This window comes from Oncorhynchus kisutch, linkage group LG18 (genome assembly GCF_002021735.2).
Source record: "Oncorhynchus kisutch isolate 150728-3 linkage group LG18, Okis_V2, whole genome shotgun sequence".
NCBI lineage: Eukaryota > Metazoa > Chordata > Actinopteri > Salmoniformes > Salmonidae > Oncorhynchus > Oncorhynchus kisutch.
Window position 1 is genome coordinate 83,131,826 of NC_034191.2, and position 15,161 is coordinate 83,146,986.

Genomic DNA, 15,161 nt, shown 5'->3' on the forward strand with positions numbered 1-15,161 from the left:
GAACACAAGCATTTAGTTAGATACTGCTGCACTGTTGGAGTTAGGAACACAAGCATTTAGTTAGATACTACTGCACTGTTGGAGTTAGGAACACAAGCATTTAGTTAGATACTACTGCACTGTTGGAGTTAGGAACACAAGCATTTAGTTAGATACTACTGCACTGTTGGAGCTAGGAACACAAGCATTTAGTTAGATACTACTGCACTGTTGGAGCTAGGAACACAAGCATTTAGTTAGATACTACTGCACTGTTGGAGCTAGGAACACAAGCATTTAGTTAGATACTACTGCACTGTTGGAGTTAGGAACACAAGCATTTAGTTAGATACTACTGCACTGTTGGAGTTAGGAACACAAGCATTTAGTTAGATACTACTGCACTGTTGGAGCTAGAAACACAAGCATTTAGTTAGATACTACTGCACTGTTGGAGCTACAGACACAAGCATTTAGTTAGATACTACTGCACTGTTGGAGCTACAGACACAAGCATTTAGTTAGATATTACTGCACTGTTGGAGCTACAGACACAAGCATTTAGTTAGATACTACTGCACTGTTGGAGCTAGGAACACCAGCATTTAGTTAGATACTACTGCACTGTTGGAGCTACAGACACAAGCATTTAGTTAGATACTACTGCACTGTTGGAGCTAGGAACACAAGCATTTAGTTAGATATTACTGCACTGTTGGAGTTAGGAACACAAGCATTTAGTTAGATATTACTGCACTGTTGGAGCTAGGAACACAAGCATTTAGTTAGATACTACTGCACTGTTGGAGCTAGGAACACAAGCATTTAGTTAGATACTACTGCACTGTTGGAGCTAGGAACACAAGCATTTAGTTAGATACTACTGCACTGTTGGAGCTAGGAACACAAGCATTTAGTTAGATACTACTGCACTGTTGGAGCTAGGAACACAAGCATTTAGTTAGATACTGCTGCACTGTTGGAGTTAGGAACACAAGCATTTAGTTAGATACTACTGCACTGTTGGAGTTAGGAACACAAGCATTTAGTTAGATACTACTGCACTGTTGGAGTTAGGAACACAAGCATTTAGTTAGATACTACTGCACTGTTGGAGCTAGGAACACAAGCATTTAGTTAGATACTACTGCACTGTTGGAGCTAGGAACACAAGCATTTAGTTAGATACTACTGCACTGTTGGAGCTAGGAACACAAGCATTTAGTTAGATACTACTGCACTGTTGGAGTTAGGAACACAAGCATTTAGTTAGATACTACTGCACTGTTGGAGTTAGGAACACAAGCATTTAGTTAGATACTACTGCACTGTTGGAGTTAGGAACACAAGCATTTAGTTAGATACTACTGCACTGTTGGAGTTAGGAACACTAGCATTTAGTTAGATATTACTGCACTGTTGGAGCTGGGAACACAAGCATTTAGTTAGATACTACTGCACTGTTGGAGCTAGGAACACCAGCATTTAGTTAGATACTACTGCACTGTTGGAGCTAGGAACACAAGCATTTAGTTAGATACTACTGTTAGAGCTAGGAACACAAGCATTTAGTTATATACTACTGCACTGTTGGAGCTAGGAACACAAGCATTTAGTTAGATACTACTGCACTGTTGGAGCTAGGAACACCAGCATTTAGTTAGATACTACTGCACTGTTGGAGCTAGGAACACAAGCATTTAGTTAGATACTACTGTTAGAGCTAGGAACACAAGCATTTAGTTATATACTACTGCACTGTTGGAGCTAGGAACACAAGCATTTAGTTATATACTACTGCACTGTTGGAGCTAGGAACACAAGCATTTAGTTAGATACTACTGCACTGTTGGAGCTGGGAACACAAGCATTTAGTTAGATACTACTGCACTGTTGGAGCTAGGAACACAAGCATTTAGTTAGATACTACTGCACTGTTGGAGCTAGGAACACAAGCATTTAGTTAGATACTACTGCACTGTTGGAGCTAGGAACACAAGCATTTAGTTAGATACTACTGCACTGTTGGAGTTAGGAACACAAGCATTTAGTTAGATACTACTGCACTGTTGGAGCTAGAAACACAAGCATTTAGTTAGATATTACTGCACTGTTGGAGCAAGGAACACAAGCATTTAGTTAGATACTACTGCACTGTTGGAGCAAGGAACACAAGCATTTAGTTAGATACTACTGCACTGTTGGAGCTGGGAACACAAGCATTTAGTTAGATACTACTGCACTGTTGGAGCTAGAAACACAAGCATTTAGTTAGATACTACTGCACTGTTGGAGCTAGAAACACAAGCATTTAGTTAGATACTACTGCACTGTTGGAGCTACAGACACAAGCATTTAGTTAGATACTACTGCACTGTTGGAGCTACAGACACAAGCATTTAGTTAGATATTACTGCACTGTTGGAGCTACAGACACAAGCATTTAGTTAGATACTACTGCACTGTTGGAGCTAGGAACACCAGCATTTAGTTAGATACTACTGCACTGTTGGAGCTACAGACACAAGCATTTAGTTAGATACTACTGCACTGTTGGAGCTAGGAACACAAGCATTTAGTTAGATATTACTGCACTGTTGGAGTTAGGAACACAAGCATTTAGTTAGATATTACTGCACTGTTGGAGCTAGGAACACAAGCATTTAGTTAGATACTACTGCACTGTTGGAGCTAGGAACACAAGCATTTAGTTAGATACTACTGCACTGTTGGAGCTAGGAACACAAGCATTTAGTTAGATACTACTGCACTGTTGGAGCTAGGAACACAAGCATTTAGTTAGATACTGCTGCACTGTTGGAGTTAGGAACACAAGCATTTAGTTAGATACTACTGCACTGTTGGAGTTAGGAACACAAGCATTTAGTTAGATACTACTGCACTGTTGGAGTTAGGAACACAAGCATTTAGTTAGATACTACTGCACTGTTGGAGTTAGGAACACAAGCATTTAGTTAGATACTACTGCACTGTTGGAGTTAGGAACACAAGCATTTAGTTAGATACTACTGCACTGTTGGAGTTAGGAACACTAGCATTTAGTTAGATATTACTGCACTGTTGGAGCTGGGAACACAAGCATTTAGTTAGATACTACTGCACTGTTGGAGCTAGGAACACCAGCATTTAGTTAGATACTACTGCACTGTTGGAGCTAGGAACACAAGCATTTAGTTAGATACTACTGTTAGAGCTAGGAACACAAGCATTTAGTTATATACTACTGCACTGTTGGAGCTAGGAACACAAGCATTTAGTTATATACTACTGCACTGTTGGAGCTAGGAACACAAGCATTTAGTTAGATACTACTGCACTGTTGGAGCTAGGAACACCAGCATTTAGTTAGATACTACTGTTAGAGCTAGGAACACAAGCATTTAGTTATATACTACTGCACTGTTGGAGCTAGGAACACAAGCATTTAGTTATATACTACTGCACTGTTGGAGCTAGGAACACAAGCATTTAGTTAGATACTACTGCACTGTTGGAGCTGGGAACACAAGCATTTAGTTAGATACTACTGCACTGTTGGAGCTAGAAACACAAGCATTTAGTTAGATATTACTGCACTGTTGGAGCAAGGAACACAAGCATTTAGTTAGATACTACTGCACTGTTGGAGCTGGGAACACAAGCATTTAGTTAGATACTACTGCACTGTTGGAGCTAGAAACACAAGCATTTAGTTAGATACTACTGCACTGTTGGAGCTAGAAACAAGCATTTAGTTAGATACTACTGCACTGTTGGAGCTACAGACACAAGCATTTAGTTAGATACTACTGCACTGTTGGAGCTAGGAACACAAGCATTTAGTTAGATACTACTGCACTGTTGGAGCAAGGAACACAAGCATTTAGTTAGATATTACTGCACTGTTGGAGCTAGAAACACAAGCATTTAGTTAGATACTACTGCACTGTTGGAGCTACAGACACAAGCATTTAGTTAGATACTACTGCACTGTTGGAGCTACAGACACAAGCATTTAGTTAGATATTACTGCACTGTTGGAGCTACAGACACAAGCATTTAGTTAGATACTACTGCACTGTTGGAGCTACAGACACAAGCATTTAGTTAGATACTACTGCACTGTTGGAGCTAGGAACACAAGCATTTAGTTAGATACTACTGCACTGTTGGAGCAAGGAACACAAGCATTTAGTTAGATATTACTGCACTGTTGGAGCTAGAAACACAAGCATTTAGTTAGATACTACTGCACTGTTGGAGCTACAGACACAAGCATTTAGTTAGATACTACTGCACTGTTGGAGCTACAGACACAAGCATTTAGTTAGATATTACTGCACTGTTGGAGCTACAGACACAAGCATTTAGTTAGATACTACTGCACTGTTGGAGCTACAGACACAAGCATTTAGTTAGATATTACTGCACTGTTGGAGCTACAGACACAAGCATTTAGTTAGATACTACTGCACTGTTGGAGCTACAGACACAAGCATTTAGTTAGATACTACTGCACTGTTGGAGCTAGGAACACAAGCATTTAGTTAGATACTACTGCACTGTTGGAGCTACAGACACAAGCATTTAGTTAGATACTACTGCACTGTTGGAGCTACAGACACAAGCATTTAGTTAGATACTACTGCACTGTTGGAGCTACAGACACAAGCATTTAGTTAGATACTACTGCACTGTTGGAGCTACAGACACAAGCATTTAGTTAGATATTACTGCACTGTTGGAGCTAGGAACACAAGCATTTAGTTAGATATTACTGCACTGTTGGAGCTACAGACACAAGCATTTAGTTAGATATTACTGCACTGTTGGAGCTACAGACACAAGCATTTAGTTAGATACTACTGCACTGTTGGAGCTACAGACACAAGCATTTAGTTAGATATTACTGCACTGTTGGAGCTACAGACACAAGCATTTAGTTAGATACTACTGCACTGTTGGAGCTACAGACACAAGCATTTAGTTAGATATTACTGCACTGTTGGAGCTACAGACACAAGCATTTAGTTAGATACTACTGCACTGTTGGAGCTACAGACACAAGCATTTAGTTAGATATTACTGCACTGTTGGAGCTACAGACACAAGCATTTAGTTAGATACTACTGCACTGTTGGAGCTACAGACACAAGCATTTAGTTAGATATTACTGCACTGTTGGAGCTAGGAACACAAGCATTTAGTTAGATACTACTGCACTGTTGGAGCTAGGAACACAATCATTTAGTTAGATACTACTGTTAGAGCTAGGAACACAAGCATTTAGTTAGATACTACTGCACTGTTGGAGCTAGGAACACAAGCATTTAGTTAGATACTACTGCACTGTTGGAGCTAGGAACACAAGCATTTAGTTAGATATTACTGCACTGTTGGAGCTAGGAACACAAGCATTTAGTTAGATACTACTGCACTGTTGGAGCTAGGAACACAAGCATTTAGTTAGATACTACTGCACTGTTGGAGTTAGGAACACAAGCATTTAGTTAAATACTACTGCACTGTTGGAGCTACAGACACAAGCATTTAGTTAGATACTACTGCACTGTTGGAGCTGGGAACACAAGCATTTAGTTAGATACTACTGCACTGTTGGAGCTAGGAACACAAGCATTTAGTTAGATACTACTGCACTGTTGGAGTTAGGAACACAAGCATTTAGTTAGATACTACTGCACTGTTGGAGTTAGGAACACAAGCATTTAGTTAGATACTACTGCACTGTTGGAGTTAGGAACACAAGCATTTAGTTAGATACTACTGCACTGTTGGAGCTAGGAACACAAGCATTTAGTTAGATACTACTGCACTGTTGGAGCAACAGACACAAGCATTTAGTTAGATACTACTGCACTGTTGGAGCTAGGAACACCAGCATTTAGTTAGATACTACTGCACTGTTGGAGCTAGGAACACAAGCATTTAGTTAGATACTACTGCACTGTTGGAGCTACAGACACAAGCATTTAGTTAGATACTACTGCACTGTTGGAGCTAGGAACACCAGCATTTAGTTAGATACTACTGCACTGTTGGAGCTAGGAACACAAGCATTTAGTTAGATACTACTGCACTGTTGGAGCTACAGACACAAGCATTTAGTTAGATACTACTGCACTGTTGGAGCTAGGAACACAAGCATTTAGTTAGATACTACTGCACTGTTGGAGCTACAGACACAAGCATTTAGTTAGATACTACTGCACTGTTGGAGCTAGGAACACCAGCATTTAGTTAGATACTACTGCACTGTTGGAGCTACAGACACAAGCATTTAGTTAGATACTACTGCACTGTTGGAGCTGGGAACACAAGCATTTAGTTAGATACTACTGCACTGTTGGAGCTAGGAACACAAGCATTTAGTTAGATACTACTGCACTGTTGGAGCTAGGAACACAAGCATTTAGTTAGATACTACTGCACTGTTGGAGCTAGGAACACAAGCATTTAGTTAGATACTACTGCACTGTTGGAGCTAGGAACACAAGCATTTAGTTAGATATTACTGCACTGTTGGAGCTAGGAACACAAGCATTTAGTTAGATACTACTGCACTGTTGGAGCTAGGAACACAAGCATTTAGTTAGATACTACTGCACTGTTGGAGCTACAGACACAAGCATTTAGTTAGATATTACTGCACTGTTGGAGCTACAGACACAAGCATTTAGTTAGATACTACTGCACTGTTGGAGCTACAGACACAAGCATTTAGTTAGATATTACTGCACTGTTGGAGCTACAGACACAAGCATTTAGTTAGATACTACTGCACTGTTGGAGCTACAGACACAAGCATTTAGTTAGATATTACTGCACTGTTGGAGCTAGGAACACAAGCATTTAGTTAGATACTACTGCACTGTTGGAGCTAGGAACACAATCATTTAGTTAGATACTACTGTTAGAGCTAGGAACACAAGCATTTAGTTAGATACTACTGCACTGTTGGAGCTAGGAACACAAGCATTTAGTTAGATACTACTGCACTGTTGGAGCTAGGAACACAAGCATTTAGTTAGATACTACTGCACTGTTGGAGCTAGGAACACAAGCATTTAGTTAGATATTACTGCACTGTTGGAGCTAGGAACACAAGCATTTAGTTAGATACTACTGCACTGTTGGAGCTAGGAACACAAGCATTTAGTTAGATACTACTGCACTGTTGGAGTTAGGAACACAAGCATTTAGTTAAATACTACTGCACTGTTGGAGCTACAGACACAAGCATTTAGTTAGATACTACTGCACTGTTGGAGCTGGGAACACAAGCATTTAGTTAGATACTACTGCACTGTTGGAGCTAGGAACACAAGCATTTAGTTAGATACTACTGCACTGTTGGAGTTAGGAACACAAGCATTTAGTTAGATACTACTGCACTGTTGGAGTTAGGAACACAAGCATTTAGTTAGATATTACTGCACTGTTGGAGTTAGGAACACAAGCATTTAGTTAGATACTACTGCACTGTTGGAGTTAGGAACACAAGCATTTAGTTAGATACTACTGCACTGTTGGAGTTAGGAACACAAGCATTTAGTTAGATACTACTGCACTGTTGGAGCTAGGAACACAAGCATTTAGTTAGATACTACTGCACTGTTGGAGCAACAGACACAAGCATTTAGTTAGATACTACTGCACTGTTGGAGCTAGGAACACCAGCATTTAGTTAGATACTACTGCACTGTTGGAGCTAGGAACACAAGCATTTAGTTAGATACTACTGCACTGTTGGAGCTACAGACACAAGCATTTAGTTAGATACTACTGCACTGTTGGAGCTAGGAACACCAGCATTTAGTTAGATACTACTGCACTGTTGGAGCTAGGAACACAAGCATTTAGTTAGATACTACTGCACTGTTGGAGCTACAGACACAAGCATTTAGTTAGATACTACTGCACTGTTGGAGCTAGGAACACAAGCATTTAGTTAGATACTACTGCACTGTTGGAGCTACAGACACAAGCATTTAGTTAGATACTACTGCACTGTTGGAGCTAGGAACACCAGCATTTAGTTAGATACTACTGCACTGTTGGAGCTAGGAACACCAGCATTTAGTTAGATACTACTGCACTGTTGGAGCTACAGACACAAGCATTTAGTTAGATACTACTGCACTGTTGGAGCTGGGAACACAAGCATTTAGTTAGATACTACTGCACTGTTGGAGCTAGGAACACAAGCATTTAGTTAGATACTACTGCACTGTTGGAGCTAGGAACACAAGCATTTAGTTAGATACTACTGCACTGTTGGAGCTAGGAACACAAGCATTTAGTTAGATACTACTGCACTGTTGGAGCTAGGAACACAAGCATTTAGTTAGATATTACTGCACTGTTGGAGCTAGGAACACAAGCATTTAGTTAGATACTACTGCACTGTTGGAGCTAGGAACACAAGCATTTAGTTAGATACTACTGCACTGTTGGAGCTACAGACACAAGCATTTAGTTAGATACTACTGCACTGTTGGAGCTAGGAACACAAGCATTTAGTTAGATACTACTGCACTGTTGGAGCTACAGACACAAGCATTTAGTTAGATACTACTGCACTGTTGGAGCTAGGAACACCAGCATTTAGTTAGATACTACTGCACTGTTGGAGCTAGGAACACCAGCATTTAGTTAGATACTACTGCACTGTTGGAGCTACAGACACAAGCATTTAGTTAGATACTACTGCACTGTTGGAGCTGGGAACACAAGCATTTAGTTAGATACTACTGCACTGTTGGAGCTAGGAACACAAGCATTTAGTTAGATACTACTGCACTGTTGGAGCTAGGAACACAAGCATTTAGTTAGATACTACTGCACTGTTGGAGCTAGGAACACAAGCATTTAGTTAGATACTACTGCACTGTTGGAGCTAGGAACACAAGCATTTAGTTAGATACTACTGCACTGTTGGAGCTAGAAACACAAGCATTTAGTTAGATACTACTGCACTGTTGGAGCTAGAAACACAAGCATTTAGTTAGATACTACTGCACTGTTGGAGCTACAGACACAAGCATTTAGTTAGATACTACTGCACTGTTGGAGCTAGGAACACCAGCATTTAGTTAGATACTACTGCACTGTTGGAGCTACAGACACAAGCATTTAGTTAGATACTACTGCACTGTTGGAGCTGGGAACACAAGCATTTAGTTAGATACTACTGCACTGTTGGAGCTAGGAACACAAGCATTTAGTTAGATACTACTGCACTGTTGGAGCTACAGACACAAGCATTTAGTTAGATACTACTGCACTGTTGGAGCTAGGAACACCAGCATTTAGTTAGATACTACTGCACTGTTGGAGCTACAGACACAAGCATTTAGTTAGATACTACTGCACTGTTGGAGCTGGGAACACAAGCATTTAGTTAGATACTACTGCACTGTTGGAGCTAGGAACACAAGCATTTAGTTAGATACTACTGCACTGTTGGAGCTAGGAACACAAGCATTTAGTTAGATACTACTGCACTGTTGGAGCTAGGAACACAAGCATTTAGTTAGATACTACTGCACTGTTGGAGCTAGGAACACAAGCATTTAGTTAGATATTACTGCACTGTTGGAGCTAGGAACACAAGCATTTAGTTAGATACTACTGCACTGTTGGAGCTAGGAACACAAGCATTTAGTTAGATACTACTGCACTGTTGGAGCTACAGACACAAGCATTTAGTTAGATATTACTGCACTGTTGGAGCTACAGACACAAGCATTTAGTTAGATACTACTGCACTGTTGGAGCTACAGACACAAGCATTTAGTTAGATATTACTGCACTGTTGGAGCTACAGACACAAGCATTTAGTTAGATACTACTGCACTGTTGGAGCTACAGACACAAGCATTTAGTTAGATATTACTGCACTGTTGGAGCTAGGAACACAAGCATTTAGTTAGATACTACTGCACTGTTGGAGCTAGGAACACAATCATTTAGTTAGATACTACTGTTAGAGCTAGGAACACAAGCATTTAGTTAGATACTACTGCACTGTTGGAGCTAGGAACACAAGCATTTAGTTAGATACTACTGCACTGTTGGAGCTAGGAACACAAGCATTTAGTTAGATACTACTGCACTGTTGGAGCTAGGAACACAAGCATTTAGTTAGATATTACTGCACTGTTGGAGCTAGGAACACAAGCATTTAGTTAGATACTACTGCACTGTTGGAGCTAGGAACACAAGCATTTAGTTAGATACTACTGCACTGTTGGAGTTAGGAACACAAGCATTTAGTTAAATACTACTGCACTGTTGGAGCTACAGACACAAGCATTTAGTTAGATACTACTGCACTGTTGGAGCTGGGAACACAAGCATTTAGTTAGATACTACTGCACTGTTGGAGCTAGGAACACAAGCATTTAGTTAGATACTACTGCACTGTTGGAGTTAGGAACACAAGCATTTAGTTAGATACTACTGCACTGTTGGAGTTAGGAACACAAGCATTTAGTTAGATATTACTGCACTGTTGGAGTTAGGAACACAAGCATTTAGTTAGATACTACTGCACTGTTGGAGTTAGGAACACAAGCATTTAGTTAGATACTACTGCACTGTTGGAGTTAGGAACACAAGCATTTAGTTAGATACTACTGCACTGTTGGAGCTAGGAACACAAGCATTTAGTTAGATACTACTGCACTGTTGGAGCAACAGACACAAGCATTTAGTTAGATACTACTGCACTGTTGGAGCTAGGAACACCAGCATTTAGTTAGATACTACTGCACTGTTGGAGCTAGGAACACAAGCATTTAGTTAGATACTACTGCACTGTTGGAGCTACAGACACAAGCATTTAGTTAGATACTACTGCACTGTTGGAGCTAGGAACACCAGCATTTAGTTAGATACTACTGCACTGTTGGAGCTAGGAACACCAGCATTTAGTTAGATACTACTGCACTGTTGGAGCTACAGACACAAGCATTTAGTTAGATACTACTGCACTGTTGGAGCTGGGAACACAAGCATTTAGTTAGATACTACTGCACTGTTGGAGCTAGGAACACAAGCATTTAGTTAGATACTACTGCACTGTTGGAGCTAGGAACACAAGCATTTAGTTAGATACTACTGCACTGTTGGAGCTAGGAACACAAGCATTTAGTTAGATACTACTGCACTGTTGGAGCTAGGAACACAAGCATTTAGTTAGATATTACTGCACTGTTGGAGCTAGGAACACAAGCATTTAGTTAGATACTACTGCACTGTTGGAGCTAGGAACACAAGCATTTAGTTAGATACTACTGCACTGTTGGAGCTACAGACACAAGCATTTAGTTAGATACTACTGCACTGTTGGAGCTAGGAACACAAGCATTTAGTTAGATACTACTGCACTGTTGGAGCTACAGACACAAGCATTTAGTTAGATACTACTGCACTGTTGGAGCTAGGAACACCAGCATTTAGTTAGATACTACTGCACTGTTGGAGCTAGGAACACCAGCATTTAGTTAGATACTACTGCACTGTTGGAGCTACAGACACAAGCATTTAGTTAGATACTACTGCACTGTTGGAGCTGGGAACACAAGCATTTAGTTAGATACTACTGCACTGTTGGAGCTAGGAACACAAGCATTTAGTTAGATACTACTGCACTGTTGGAGCTAGGAACACAAGCATTTAGTTAGATACTACTGCACTGTTGGAGCTAGGAACACAAGCATTTAGTTAGATACTACTGCACTGTTGGAGCTAGAAACACAAGCATTTAGTTAGATACTACTGCACTGTTGGAGCTAGAAACACAAGCATTTAGTTAGATACTACTGCACTGTTGGAGCTAGAAACACAAGCATTTAGTTAGATACTACTGCACTGTTGGAGCTAGAAACACAAGCATTTTGCTACACCAGCAATAACATCTGCTAAATATGTGTATGTGACCAATACCATCTGATATGATTCTAAGAAGGATGGTGGAACAGGATATGTGGAGTCACAGTTAACCCGGTCTTGTCTGTTGTATCAGCTACTACACTCTGCAAACGGAAAGTATTCAGACCCCTTCCCATTTTTCTAAATGTTGTGACGTTACAGCCTTATTCTAAAATGTATTACATACATTTTTTCCCTCATCAATCTACACACAATAAACCATAATGACATCACAATACCCCATAATGACATCACAATACCCCATAATGACATCACAATACCCCATAATGACATCACAATACCCCATAATGACATCACAATACCCCATAATGACATCACAATACCCCATAATGACATCACAATACCCCATAATGAAAACATGAAAATAAAAAACTGGTTTTACCTTATTTATATAAGTATTCAGACCCTTTGCTATGAGAATCAAAATTGAGCTCAGGTACGTCCTGCTTCCATTGATCATCCTTGAGTCCACCTGTGGTAAACTCAATTGATTGGACATGATTTGAAAAAAGGCACACACCTGTCTATATAAGCTCCCAAAGTTGACAGTGCACGTCAGAGCAAAAATCAAGTCATCAGGTCGAAACAATTGTCTATAGACCTCCGAGGCAGGATTATGTCGAGGCACAGATCTGGGGAAGGGTACCAAAACATGTCTGCAGCATTGAAGGTCCCCAAGAACACAGTGTCCTCCATCTTTCTTAAATGGAAGAAGTTTGGAACCACCAAGACTCTTCCTAGAGCTGGCTGCCTGGCGAAACTGAGCAATCAGGGGAGAAAGGCCTTGGTCAGGGAGGTGACCAACAACACAATGGTCACTCTGACAGAGCTCCAGAGTTCTTCTGTGGAGATGGGAGAACCTTCCAGAGTGACCAGACGGTAGCCACTCCTTAGGAAAAGGCACATGACACCCCACTTGGAGTTTGCCAAAAGACACCTAAAGGACTCAGACCAAGATTCAACAAGATTCTCTGGTCTGATGAAACCAAGATTGAACTCTTTGTCCTGAATGCCAAGCGTCATGTCTGGTGGAAACCTTGCACCATCCCTACGGTGAAGCATGGTGGTGGCAGCATCATGCTGTGGGGATGTTTTTCAGCAGCAGGGACTGGGAGACTAGTCAGGATCAAGGGAAATATGAACAGAGCAAAGTACAGAGAGATCCTTGATGAAAACCTGCTCCAGAGCGCTCAGACTGGGGTGGAGGTTCACCCTCCAACAGGACAACGTCCCTAAGCACACAGTGAAGACAACACAGGAGTGGCTTCGGGTCAAGTCTCTGAATGTCCTTGAGTGGCCCAGCCAGAGCCCTGACATGAACCCGATCGAACATCTCTGGAGAGACCTGAAAATCGCTGTGCAGCAACGCTCCCCATCCAACATGACAGAGCTTGAGAGGATCTGCTCTGAAGAATGGGATAAACTCCCCCAATAGAGGTGTGCGAAGGTTGTATCGTCATACCCAATAACACTCAAGGCTGTAATCGCTGCCAAAGGTACTTCACTGAAGTACTGTGTAAAGGGTCTGAATACTGTAAATGTGATATTTCACTGTTTTATTTTTAATAAATTAGCAGACATTTCTTTGTCATTATAGGGTATTGTCTGTAAATTGATGAAGGGGAAACGATTTAATACATTCTAGAATAAGGTCTTTAACTTTTTAATAAATTAGCAAACATTTCTAAAAAAACTGTTTTCACTTTGTTATTATGGGATAGTGTGTGTAGATTTAGGAAAACTGTAATGTAACAAAATGTGTTAAAAGTTAAGGGATCTGATTACTTTCATGGTTTTCACGCATCAGTTGGATTTAATTTAGTGGTTATCCCTTGTCCCAACAGTCGACACCAATTTTCGCCAGTCACACTTGTTTGACACACTTCCCACAAACATGTCGCTTTCATGTGACACATGTGTCTTGGGTTTTGTTATTTGTGCATCTGGCGACCTGGCACTGTCTCCTCCCCGGGAGCTGAGCTCAAAGTCTTTCGTGGAATCTTTGATGCCTTGTTTCTTATGTAGCCTGTATGCAGAGCTCATGATGAAGTCTCTCCTGGTTGAACAACACGTGTGTGTTGATAACAGCCTAAGTCAAACCCGTTGTAGAACCTACGGAGCAGAATAGCGTAGGTAATGTTGACACTATCGATACCATTTATGTTATTTTATTTTTTGTTTAACCTTTATTGATAGTCAGTCAATTAAAACTACTTTTTATAGTATAAAAGGCAAAAGGCCTCCTGCATGGACTGGGGCTGGGATAAAATATATATATTTATAAACATAGGACAAAACAAACATCGCGACAAAAAAAAGACACCACAACACTACAGAGGGAGACCTAAGACAACAACATGGCAGCAACACAGCATGGCAGCAACACATGACAACACTGCATGGTGGCAACAACATGGTAGCAGCACAAAACATGGTACAAACATTATTGGGCACAGACAACAGCAGAAATTGGCAAGAAAGTAGGGAAAACAATACATCACACAAAGCAGCCACAACTGTCAGTAATAGTGTCCATGATTGAGTCTTTGAATAAAGAGATGGAGATAAAACTGTCCAGTTTGAGTGTTTGTTGCAGCTCGTTCCAGTCGCTGGCTGCAGCGAACTGAAAAGACGAGCGATCCAGGGATGTGTGTGCTTTGGCAGAACGGGTATTGTATGTGGAGGATGAGGACTGCAGTAGATATCTCAGATAGGGGGGGTGAGGCCTAAGAGCGGTTTATAAGTAAGCATCAACCACTGGGTTTTGCAATGGGATGACCAGTTTACATTGTGGCAAACCTCTTCAAGGTTAGGAGCGTTTGTCACAAACTAAGTGGTAAACTGTCACCAAATCACCCAAGAATGAGAGTTATTTCGAACAGGACAGTACCTGTGTGTTTGTTTCTCCGTCCTGGTCCACCCAGGCCGTAGGCGAGGTCAAGGATAGCAGGGTTCGGTACACGAATCGGGTTCTCGGTAGGTCCAGGTCCAAACGCCAACAGGTCCAAAACAATCCAGCTCATACACGGTAAATCCAGCCAATCTCTATTGTCTCTTTCTCTATTGTTCATAGATCCTTCCAGCACTCTCACCCCTTCTTCCTGGTTTTTCTTGACCCTTTATCTGTGGGTCGGCTCCACCTTCTGAGGGTTCCCCTTGCTTCTGGGACCTGTAGTTTTGGCGGTCGGCCATTTTGTGATCTGTAG